The sequence below is a fragment of the Hordeum vulgare genome, chromosome 6H, assembly GCF_904849725.1.
Source record: "Hordeum vulgare subsp. vulgare chromosome 6H, MorexV3_pseudomolecules_assembly, whole genome shotgun sequence".
Classification (NCBI taxonomy): domain Eukaryota; kingdom Viridiplantae; phylum Streptophyta; class Magnoliopsida; order Poales; family Poaceae; genus Hordeum; species Hordeum vulgare.
Genome location: NC_058523.1, coordinates 97038316 through 97051887, shown reverse-complemented (window position 1 = coordinate 97051887; position 13572 = coordinate 97038316).

The window sequence follows — 13572 nt, the reverse complement described above, 5'->3', positions numbered from 1 at the left end:
TTCATGTTCTCTTCTCTCCAATTTAATTTATTGAATGTTGTTCTTAAGAGATTTACTTTCTAATCATACTCTAAAGGGCATAGATTCTTTTTTGTTGTCGTGTACCTAGATATTCCGAGAACACTAACATTGGTATTCATTTTGAGAAATTATATATACCCTATCAACCCAAACTTTATTTTTGTCAAGTATCAGAAGAATGATAGTGATATGTCATCAAACAATTTGATCAAAGTTCCTATGGAGCAATCTTCATAACACACTCCAAAATTACCTCGAGTTAAACTCCAAACAAGCATAAGAAGGATTCTTCGAAAAATACCTTCATCCATGGAAAGAGAAAACAATACAAAGATAGGATAACCGACCTTTATGAAATAGATTCTACACCCCGAGAGTTGACATAAGAACTTGTCCATCATATTTAATAAAATGCACCCGATTTCTACAATGTTCTCTTTTGGGGAAATAATTAATGAAGTGACAACAACAAAAGTACAAGGAGGGTGGTGACCATTTACAAACAATCATGCTAACCGAAACACGCCTCATCCTAATCAAACTGGAACGAATAATTGGAGGAAAAGAAGGAGCAAAATATGGCCTTGAATTCATAGTCAAAGAAAGTTTTGCCTTAGCAGTTTTACCAAGTTCTTTGTGTACTAATATATCTCCTTGCACGACTGCTAATGAACCTTCTCGCCACATGTGGGCATGAATGAATGATTGTGCGAGACTCTGTGGTTAGTAATGTGCCACCCCTTGTCTGATGTGTGGAAAGTCGAACCAATGTTGGGTATTCACAGCGGCAAGACATATTGTTCTCCTATGTAAGCCTCCCTTGTGCGGATAGAAATGATTGTAATTTGTGGGGTGGGAGAGAAGTACCACTCACCAAAGCTTAGGAACGGCTTGGGTAATGCTACTTCTCAAACAACAGCGCCAAAAAGTGACACGTTGACGGAGACTTGCTTGCGCCGGTTTTTCCCTTGAAGAGGAAAGGGTGATGCAGCACAGGAGCAATAAGTATTTCCCTCAGTTTGAGAACCAAGGTATCAATCCAGTAGGCGAATCTCGTCAAGTCCACACTACCTGCGCAAACACAAACGAGCTTGCACCCAACGCTATAAAGGGGTTTTCAATCCCTTCAAGATTGATTGCAAAGTGAGATCTGAAGGCGGAAAGTGCAACGAAGTAAAAGAGTAAGGCTGAAAATATGGTGTGGAATAAACCCGGGGGCCATAGTGTTCACTAGAGGCATCTCTCAAAAAAGCAAATATTACGGTAGGTGAACAAATTACTGTCGAGCAATTGATATAACCGCGCAAAGTCATGACGATATCTAAGGCAATGATCATACATATAGGCATCACGTCCGAGACAAGTAGACCGATACTTTCTGCATCTACTACTATTACTCCACACATCGACCGCTGTCCAGCATGCATCTAGTGTATTGAGTTCATGACGAACAGAGTAACGCCTTAAGCAAGATGACATGATGTAGAGGGATAAACTCAAACCAATGATAAAAACCCCATCTTTTTACCCTTGATGGCAACAACATGATGCGTGCCTCCCTACCCCTTCTATCACTGGGTGAGGTCACTGCACGGTATGAACCCAAAACCAAGCACTTCTCCCACTGCAAGAATCATAGATCAAGCTGGCCAAACAAAACCCACAATTCGAAGAGAATTACAAGGATATGAACTCATGCATAAGAGAGATCAGAAGAAACTCAAATAAGATTCATAGATAATCTGATCATAAATCCACAATTGATCGGATCTCGACAAACACACTCCAAAAGAAGATTACATCGGATAGATCTCCATGAAGATCATGGAGAACTTTGTATTGAAGATCCAAGAGAGAGAAGAAGCCATCTAGCTACTAGCTATGGACCCATAGGTCTATGGTGAACTACTCATGCATCATCGGAGAGGTCATGGTGTTGATGAAGAAGCCCTCCATATCCGAATCCCCCCTCTGACAGGGCACCAGAACGTGCCCCAGATGGGATCTTGCGGAGACACAAGCTTGCGGCGGTGGAAAAGTACTTTCGATGATCTCCTGATTTTTCTGGAATTTATGAGAATATATAGGTGGATAACCTAGGGCAGACAAGGCCCACGGAGCCCACAAGCCTCGGAGGCGTGGGCCCCGTGGCCGCGGCTTGGGGGCTTGTGGGGTCCCTGGAGACCCCCTCCCTTGGTTCTCAAGCTTCCCGATCTTCTTCTGTTTCGGAAAAAATCTTTTTGGAAGTTTCGTTCCGTTTGGACTCCGTTTAAAATCCTCCTCTCAAAAGGGTCAAAAACACGAAAAAAAACAGGAACTCGCACTTGGCACTGAGTTAATAAGTTCGTCCCCAAAAAGATATAAAAGCCATACAAAACATCCAAAGTTTGACAAGATAATAGCATGGAACAATCAAAAATTATAGATACGTTGGAGACGTATCAAGCATCCCCAAGCTTAACTCCTGCTCGTCCTCGAGTAGGGAAGTGATAAAGACTGAATTTTTGATGTGGAATGCTACCTAGCATAGTTGTCCTTTGCAACTTATTTTGTGTGACATGAATGTTTAGATCCGTAAGATTCAAGACAATAGTTTGCTATTGACATGAAAACAATAATACTTCAAGCAAACTAGCAAGGTAATCATGAACTTTCAAAATAACAAGTCCAAAGAAAGTTATCCCTACAAAATCATATAGTCTGGCTATGCTCCATCATCCTCACACAACTAATGTAAATCATGCACAACCCCGGTATTGGCCAAGTAATTGTTTTCACACTCTTACTTTCTCAAACTTTTTACAACTATCAAGCAATACATGAGTGTGAGCCATGGATATAGCACTATAGATGGAATAGAGTGTGGTGGTGGTTGTGAGACAAAAAGGAGGAGATGGTCACATTGACTCGGCGTATCAAAGGTCTATGGAGAGGCCCATTAATAGATATCAATGTGAATGAGTAGGGATTGCCATACAAAGGATGCACTAGAGCTATAAGTATGTGAAAGCTCAAAAGGAGAACTAGTGGGTGTGCATCCAACTTGCTTGCTCATGAAGACCTAGGGCAATTTGAGGAAGTCCATCATTGGAATATACAAGCCAAGTTATATAGTGAAGATTCCCACTAGTATATGGTGGTGACGAAACGAGAGGCTCTCAATCATGAAGAACATGGTGCTATTATGAAGCACAAGTGTGGAAAAAGATAGTAGCATTCTCCCTTCTCACTTTTTCTCTCTTCTTTTTTTTATTTTATTTGGGCGCTTGGGCCTCTTTGTCACATCCCTGGAACCCTAATCAAGTATAGCATTGTGCTCATATCTTCTTTGCATTGTATCAAAGGAAATTTCAACAAGATCAAAGCAAGTGGTGAAGCAAAACTCAAAAACCCTAGCCACTTCTCAAATTCAAAGAATTTATAAACTTGTTCAAATCAATGAACCCAAAATGGCCTCAAGAAAAGTTCAACTTCTCTGATAATTCATGGAAGCAAGTAAGCAGTGAAGAAAACTATTTTCATAACACATTTGGCATTTTATTTAAATGCAAAAAGCTACTGGATTCAAGTTTAAATTTGAATTCAAAAACTTTAAGTTTTCAAAAATGCTGAAAACTTCAGGAATGGTTGGATATATTCCAACAAATATTCTGGTGTGTTCAAAATATTTTCGGTAAACTATTTTGGAGCTAAAATAAATAGCAAACCAAAATAGTTAGTAAAACAGAAAACAAAACAGAAAAAAAAGGAAGAAACACTTACGTGTCGCTCACCTGGCCCGGCCCAGCTTCTTCCCTGTCGTCTTCCTCCCCCGCGAGTGGGCAGCAGGAGGTGGCCGCCACATACTCCGGCGCGGCCACGCACCTATGCGCCTTCCTGGCTGCCGTTTTGCGCTGGCATGCGAGGGGATAACCCTCCCGAGGCGTGCCCGAGCTCATCCTCTCCTCATTCTCGCCCTCTGCTTCGTTCCCCACTGCCGCCATTGGAGCCCGAGCAGAGCTCGAGCTCGCCGTCGTTCTAGCCTGCCTCTTTCCCTCCTAAGCCGCACAATAGAACCGTCGCAGCTCCCTGAAGCTTCCTAGCCACGAGCCCGACGCCGAGACGCAGTGAAACGACGAGTCGCAGTCGTCTTCTTCCTCGGGTCACCGAAGTTCATCGTCGGCGTTCTCCCTCTCCAGGCCATCCCCGAGCAAGCTAGCGCCACCACTGCACTCCCCGTGAGCTTGCGCAGGTTTCCCCCAAGTTTCCCCCTTCGATCCCTTCCTCTAGCCTTGATTTCACTGAAGCCCGACGAGATCCGCCACGGGAGCTCGTCGCCGGTAGCCCTCCGGTGAACAGCTCGTCCTTCTGAGGCCACCAGCAGCTTCAGGCCGTCGCGTAGATGTCGTAGGAGCTCAGTCTCGTGCGTAGCTCCCTCTGTTTCGATGACCCCGATGACGCCCGAACTTTGGCCGCCGCCAAGCTCGTCGCCGGCGTCATCTCCGGCCAGATCAGCCCCGGCTAAATGCAAAAATGAACCTGCGGGAGTCGTGTCGTTCCTCTGGTGCACTCCACGCAGAGTTTGGCCGCCTGTGCGCCGTTTCCAAGCCCCTCCGCCGTACTGGTGGTCGTCGCAGGCTCACCGACGGCGAGGACGACCTCGCCGCCGGTGGATCTCAGCTGGCCTGAGCCACTGACGCGTGGGGCCAGCCTTTGGATGATTTAGTTAATAAAAAATAAAATTAAATAAACTAATAAGTCACTAACATGTGGGTCCAGTGTGGTTAATTAGCTAATTAAGTTAAATCTAAACTAAAACTGATCAGAGTCACTAACCGGTGGGTCCCACTGGTCAGGTTTGACTTTCAACGGCCAGTTGGACCTGCTGATGCCATGCTCACGCAATAAGTGGATTTCTGATTTAAAAGAATTCCAGAAAAATGCCAAAACTTCTAAAAATCATAGAAATAATCTGTAACTCCAATGAAAATAATTTATATATGAAAAAGTATCAGAAAAATCCAAGGAATCTGAATATGTCATTTCCAAACATGTTTGAAAATGTTACTGGACCAAACATGTAGAATAATGAATAAGTTAAATTTTATAAATGCTATGGAGATGGAATTTGAAAATCATTTGAATTCCACTTCAATTGCTATGATCAAACATTGTGCAATCACAACCAGCAACTTAACATATCATTTCCATGCATGTTAAAAACAAGTTGATCTGAGCATCAGGTCGAATCAATTAAAATGGTATTCGAGAATACCTCGTTTGAAGTGATATTTGAATCCGATTCAAATCAACTTCAAACCTAATAAATGTTAGCTATATTAGCATACCACCTTGCATCCTCATGCCATGCTCATGCATCTTCTTGTTGCATATGATTGTTATTGATTGTTGTCATTTCTTTCGGTAGGCTCCGCTCCTCCGGATTCCACTGAATATCCGACTGACGGATATTGTCCCTCCTCTGAGCAACAAGGCAAGCAACCATTTTGATCATCCCAATAAATCCCATGTTCTCGCTCCTGCACTTACTTATTGCATTAGGATCAAATGCTTCAAATGCTTTTGCCATGTTAGTTGAACCCACTTCCTTTGCATGACCTGTCTTTGTCACAGTAAATAGTTGAACCTTGCAACCTAGCATACCTGGTAGATGCTTGAGCCATGATGTGCCTTATCCTGCCATGCATGCTATGCTTAGAGTTGTGTATGGTCTGTCATCTGGGAGATGGACAGAATTGTGAGAATGTGTTCAGTAAGTAAAGGTTGTGTGTTGAACCTGATTTGGTAAAGGTACCGGTGAAAGGCTATGTAGAAGTACATGGCGGGTTGTTTCATTGGAACCGTCCTTAGGAACTGAGTTCCGTGTATGTAATCCAAGACGAGATACTACCACATGTTGGGCCCTGAAATATGACCCCGCTCGACTTATTAATCGCTTAGTACTCGGTCCAGGAGTTGCAAGTAGTTTCTTGTGTTTATAGTCATGCTGGAGGCCATGCATAGTGCTGACCTGAGAGGTGGGCTGTGATGCGGTAGGCAGTGGCATGGTGTACCAAGTGGCACCCGGATGGTGGGCTTGGGAACCCTGCGCACATCGTTTGGGGCCATGGCAGAAACCTCGGCCGGACTTCTGTGCGGGTTACCCTCAGATAGGCGATAGACATGGACTAAGTATTAGCGTGGTTAACGGTCATGGCCGACTCCCTCGCTCGGCTTTTGCTTGAAGGTTGCCGAGGTGCATGACGTGCACATGGCGATAAGTGGCGAGAGCGCGTGTGACGAAGTACACCCCTGCAGGGTTATGATCTATTTGAATAGTCACGTCCGCGGATATGGACTACTTGGAGACATATGTTGTTCATAGATAACTTTAATGGCTACTCATAAAATTGTCAAGATAAGCGTGAGTGTCGTGGACGGCATTTTCGTATGGAGACGGAATGATTCCATGATGGAGTATTGTTGTGGTGTTAGTGGACTCGTGTGCGAGAAATCAAGTTGTCAAAAATTGTTTTAAAATGCAAGTTGTCTAGCCACGAGTCAAATGCTGGCTTTCCGCATGAAACCCCACAGTTCCTTGTTGATACATTGCATGAGTAGATAGTTATCCTAAAGTCTTGCTGAGTACCTCCGTACTCATGTTTGCTTAATATTTGTTGCAGAGGTTGTTAATGACCCTAATGGAGGGTTCTTCCTAGACATCGACGACGACGAGTAGCTGGTATCCCACCTATGATGTGGCCCTAGCGTGGGTCTGTAGTATAGTCAGGCCATGTGCCTTCTAGTTTCATCTGTCTGTACTCAGACAGTTTAATTACTTCCGCTGGCTTATAACTTGAATGACTGCTATGATGGGCCGTGAGACCCCTACTGTGTAATATTATATGTGTGGCTCTTCCGAGCCTTTTAAATAAAGCTTGTATGATTATGGTTATGTTGTGATGCCATCGATGTATCTATACAGATTGGTATGCCATGCATACGTGTGTCATACTTGATATGTATGGGGTTCGATTACCTAGCCGTAGGCTTTAGTAGCATTCCTTACAGGGAAATGCCCTTTGTGATCCAACGAGCCATGGTAGTTCCCTACTACTCCGGACACATTGGTTGACCATCATGTGTCCTTCTTAGCTGACGTGTCTCTCCCCTTTGGGGAAATGTCACGCAATGTAATGGAGTCCTTGTAGCTTGCTACGACTCGTCTACATTCGTTGGTGACCAACACCTGCTTTGCTGGGTCATGTATGCATGTCCCTGTGCGGAACTGCCACTTTGGTTTATGACTAGACATGTCGATCCGGGTTCTTTATCATTGGATTGCTAGCGACACAATTGCATACGCGAGTCAAAAGGCACAAACGGCCCCGGCTAAGGTAAGGCTGCAGTCATGGGGTGTGTGAGACCGCAAAGAGATGCGATGTGTTACAGGCTGGATTCCTATGGCCTAGGATCGGGGTCCCAACAGCGTTGGTACGAGGGCGTGACTGACTGTAGGACTACTAAGCCAAACTGGTCCAAGTTGAGTCTAGAATTGCTTGATGGGGAACGTCACATGGGAAACAAAAATTTCCTACGCGCACGAAGACCTATCATGGTGATGTCCATCTACCGGAGGGGATGAGTGATCTACGTACCCTTGTAGACTGTACAGCAGAAGCGTTAGAGAACGCGGTTGATGTAGTGGAACGTCATCACGTCCATCGATCCGCCCCGCGAACAATCCCGCGATCAGTCCCACGATCTAGTACCGAACGGACGGCACCTCCGCGTTCAGCACACGTACAGCTCGACGATGATCTCGGCCTTGTTGATCCAGCAAGAGAGACGGAGAGGTAGAAGAGTTCTCCGGCAGCGTGACGGCGCTCCGAAGGTTGGTGATGACCTTGTCTCAGCAGGGCTCCGCCCGAGCTCTGCAGAAACGCGATCAAGAGGAAAAACCGTGGAGGTATGTGGTCGGGCTGCCGTGGAAAAGTCGTCTCAAATCAGCCCCAATACCTCCGTATATATAGGTGGGAGGGAGGGGACCTTGCCTTGGGGCTCAAGGAGCCCCAAGGGGGGAAGAATCCCCCCCCCCAAACCGAGTTGGACTTGGTTTGGTGGGTGGGAGTCCTTCCCTTCCTTCCCACCTCCCTTTTTTTTCTTTCTCTTTGATTTTCTTTTGTATGGCGCATAGGGCCCTTTTGGGCTGTCCCACCAGACCACTAAGGGTTGGTGCGCCACCCTCATGGCCTATGGGCTTCCCCGGGGTGGGTTGCCCCCTCCGGTGAACTCCCGGAACCCATTCGTCATTCCCGGTACATTCCCGGTAACTCCGAAAACCTTCCGGTAATCAAATGAGGTCATCCTATATATCAATCTTCGTTTCCGGACCATTCCGGAAACCCTCGTGACGTCCGTGATCTCATCCGGGACTCCGAACAACATTCGGTAACCAACCATATAACTCAAATACGCATAAAACAACGTCGAACCTTAAGTGTGCAGACCCTGCGGGTTCGAGAACTATGTAGACATGACCCGAGAGACTCCTCGGTCAATATCCAATAGCGGGACCTGGATGCCCATATTGGATCCTACATATTCTATGAAGATATTATCGTTTGAACCTCAGTGCCAAGGATTCATATAATCCCGTATGTCATTCCCTTTGTCCTTCGGTATGTTACTTGCCCGAGATTCGATCGTCAGTATCCGCATACCTATTTCAATCTCGTTTACCGGCAAGTCTCTTTACTCGTTCCGTAATACAAGATCCCGTAACTTACACTAAGTCACATTGCTTGCAAGTCTTGTGTGTGATGTTGTATTACCGAGTGGGCCCCGAGATACCTCTCCGTCACACGGAGTGACAAATCCCAGTCTCGATCCATACTAACTCAACTAACACCTTCGGAGATACCTGTAGAGCATCTTTATAGTCACCCAGTTACGTTGCGACGTTTGATACACACAAAACATTCCTCCGGTGTCCGTGATTTATATGATCTCATGGTCATAGGAACAAATACTTGACACGCAGAAAACAGTAGCAACAAAATGACACGATCAACATGCTACGTCTATTAGTTTGGGTCTAGTCCATCACATGATTCTCCTAATGATGTGATCCCGTTATCAAGTGACAACACTTTCCTATGGCCAGGAAACCTTGACCATCTTTGATCAACGAGCTAGTCAACTAGAGGCTTACTAGGGACAGTGTTTTGTCTATGTATCCACACAAGTATTGTGTTTCCAATCAATACAATTATAGCATGGATAATAAACGATTATCATGAACTAAGAAATATAATAATAACTAATTTATTATTGCCTCTAGGGCATATTTCCAACAGTCTCCCACTTGCACTAGAGTCAATAATCTAGTTCACATCACCATGTGATTCCAACGAATCCAACACCCATATAGTTATGGGGTCTGATCACGTCTTGCTCGTGAGAGAGGTTTTAGTCAACGGTTCTGAAACTTTCAGATCCGTGCATTCTTTACAAATATTTATGTCATCTTATAGATGCTGCTACTACGTGCTATTCGGAAATGCTCCAAATATCTACTCCACTATACGAATCCGTTTCACTACTCATAGTTATTCGGATTAGTGTCAAAGCTTGCATCGACGTAACCCTTTACGACGAACTCTTTAACCACCTCCATAATCGAGAAAAATTCCTTAGTCCACTAGTTACTAAGGATAAATTTTGACCGCTGCTAGTGATTCAATCATGGATCACTCTCTGTACCTCTCAACATACTTTGAGTCAAGGCACACATCACGTGCGGTACACAGCATGGCATACTTTAGATTCTACGGCTAAGGCATAGAAGACGACCTTCGTCTATTCTCTTTATTCTGCCGGGATCGGGTTTTGAGTCTTACTCAAATTCACACCTCACAACGCAACCAAGAACTCCTTCTTTGCTGATCTATTTTGAACTCCTTCAAAAACTTGTCAAGGCATGCATCTTGTTGAAACTTCCATTAAGCGCTTTCGATCTATCTCCATAGATCTTTGATGCTCAATGTTCAAGTAGCTCAATCCAGGTATTCCTTTGAAAACTCCTTTCAAACAACCTTGTATATTTTACAGAAATACTACATTACTTCTGATCCACAATATGTCAACCACATATACTTATCAGAAATTCTATAGTGCTCCCAATCACTTCTTTGGAAATACAAGTTTCTCATAAACCTTGTACAAACCCAAAATCTTTGATCATCTCATCAAAGTGTATATTCCAACTCCGAGATGCTTGCACCAGTCCATTGAAGGATCACTGGAGCTTGCATACTTGCTAGTATCTTTAGGATCGACAAAACCTTCTGGTTGTATCACATACAATGTTTGCTCAAGGAAACCGTCGAGAAAACAATGTTTTGACATCCTACGTGCAATATTTCATAAATAATGCATCAACAACTAACATAATTCTAACAGACCTTTAGCATCGCTACGAGTGAGAAAGTCTCATCATAGTCAACTGTTTGATCTTGTCGAAAACATCTTTGCGACAAGTCGAGCTTTTCTTAATAGTGACTTATCACCATCATCGTCTGTCTTCTTTTAAAGATCCATCTTTACTCAATAGTCTTATGACCATCAAGTAGTTCTTTCAAAGTCTACACTTTGTTTTCATACATGGATCCTCTCTCGGATTTCATGGCTTCCGGCCATTTGTCGGAATCTGGGCCCACCATCGCTTTCTCCATAACTCATAGGTTCACTGTTGCTCAACAACATGACCTCCAAGACAGGGTTACCGTACCACTCTGTAGTAGTATGCGACCTTTTCAACCTACGAGGCTTGTAGTAACTGGATCTGATGCTTGATGATCACCATCATCAACTTCCACTTCAATTGGTGTAGGCGCCACAGGAACAACTTCCTGCGCCCTGCTACACACTGGTTGAAGTGATGGTTCAATAACCTCATCAAGTTCTACTACCCTCCCACTCAATTCTTTCGAGAGAAACCTTTCCTCGAGAAAGGATCCGTTTCTAGAAACAAACACTTTGCTTTCGGATCTGAGATAGGAGATGTACCCGACTGTTTTGGATATCCTATGAAGATGCATTTATCCGTTTTGGGTTCGAGCTTATCAGACTAAAACTTTTTCACATAAGTGTCGAAGCCCCAAACTTTCAAGAAACGACAGTTTAGATTTCTCTAAACCTCAGTCTATACTGTGTCATCTCAACGGAAATACGCGGTGCCCTATTTAAAGTGAGTGCGGTTGTCTCTAATGCATAACCCATAAACGATAGTGGTAATTCGATAAGAGACATCATAGTATGCACCATACCAAATAGTGCGTGGCTATGACGTTCAGACACATCATCACACTATGATGTTCCAGGTGGCATGAACTGTGAAACAATTTCCACATTGTCTTAACTGCGTACCAAAACTCGTAACTCAGATATTCATTTCCATGATCATATCGTAGACAGTTTATCCTCTTGTTACGACGAACTTCACTCTGAAACGGAATTGAACTTTTCAACATTTCAGACTTGTGATTCATTAAGTAAATACTCCTGTATCTACTCAAATCGTCAGTGAAGTAAGAACATAATGATACCCACTACGTGCCTCAGCACCCATTGGACTGCATACATCAAAATGTATCACTTCCAACAAGTTACTATCTTATTTCATCTCAATGAAAACAAGGCCTTGCTCATGTGGTATGATTTGCATGTCACTAGTGATTCGAAATCAGGTGAGTACAAAGATCCATCAGCATGGAGCCTCTTCATGCAATTTATACTAACATGACTCAAGCGGCAGTGCCACAAGTAAGTGGTACTATCATCATTTAACTCGTATCTTTTGGCACCAATATCATGAACATGTGTAACACTACGATCGAGATTCAATAAACCATTGAAGGTGAATATTCAAGAAAATAGAGTAACCATTGTTCTCCTTAAATGAATAATCGTATTGCAATAAACACGATCCAATCATGTTCATGCTTAACGCAAGCACCAAATAACAATTACTTAGGTTTAACACCAATCCCGATGGTAGAGGGAGCGTGCGACGTTTGATCATATCAACCTTGGAAACACTTCCAACACGTATCGTCACCTCGCCTTTAGCTAGTCTCCGTTTATGCTGTAGCTTACATTTTGTGTTACTAATCACTTAGCAACCGAACCGGTATCCAATACCCACATGCTACTAGGAGTACTAGTAAAGTACACATCAACATCATGTATATCAAATACACTTCTTTCGACTTTTGCCAGCCTTCTTATCTACCAAGTATCTAGAGTTGCTCCGCCTCAGTGACTGTTCCCCTCATTACAGAAGCACTTAGTCTCGGGTTTGGGTTTAATCTTGGGTCTCTACATTAGTGCAACAACTGTTTTTCCGTTTCACGAAGTATCCCTTCTAGCCCTTGTCCTTCTTGAAACTTAGTGGTTTTACAAACCATCAACTATTGATGCTCCTTCTTGATTTCTACTTTCGCAGTGTCAAACATCGCGAATCGCTCAAGGATCATTGTATGTATCCTTGATATGTTATAGTTCATCACGAAGCTCTCATAGCTTGGCGGCAGTGACTTTGGAGAACTGTCACTATCTCATCTGGAAGATTAACTCCCACTTGATTCAAGCGATTGTCGTACTCAGACAATCTGAGCACATGCTCAACGATTGAGCCTTTCTCCTTTACTTTGTGGACAAAGAATCTTGTCGGAGGTCTCGTACCTCTTAACAAGGGCACAAGCATGAAATCACAACTTCATCTCTTTAGAACATCACTTATGTTCCTTGACGTTTTACAACGTTTTCGGCGCCTTGCTTCTAAGCCATTAAGTATTTTTGTACTGAACTATCGTGTAGTCGTCAGAAACGTGTATGTCGGATGTTCACAGCATCCACAGACGACGCTCGAGGTGCAGCACACCGAGTGGTGTATTAAGGACATAAGCCTTCTGTGCAGCAACGAGGACAATCCTCGGTTTTACAGACTCAGTCTGCAAAGTTTGCTACTATCAGCTTTCAACTAAATTTTCTCTAGGAACATATAAAAATAGTAGAGCTATAGCGCAAGCTACATCGTAATTCGCAAAGACCATTAGACTATGTTCATGACAATTAGTTCAATTAATCATATTACTTAAGAACTCCCACTCAAAAAGTACATCTCTCTAGTCATTTGAGTGGTACATGATCCAAATCCACTATCTCAAGTCCGATCATCACGTGAGTCGAGAATAGTTTCAGTGGTAAGCATCTCTATGCTAATCATATCAACTATACGATTCATGCTCGACCTTTCGGTCTCATGTGTTCCGAGGCCATGTCTGCACATGCTAGGCTCGTCAAGCTTAACCCGAGTGTTCCGCGTGCGCAACTGTTTTGCACCCGTTGTATGTGAACGTTGAGTCTATCACACCCGATCATCACGTGGTGTCTCGAAACGACGAACTGTAGCAACGGTGCACAGTCGGGGAGAACACAATTTCGTCTTGAAATTTTAGTGAGAGATCACCTCATAATGCTACCGTCGTTCTAAGCAAAATAAGGTGC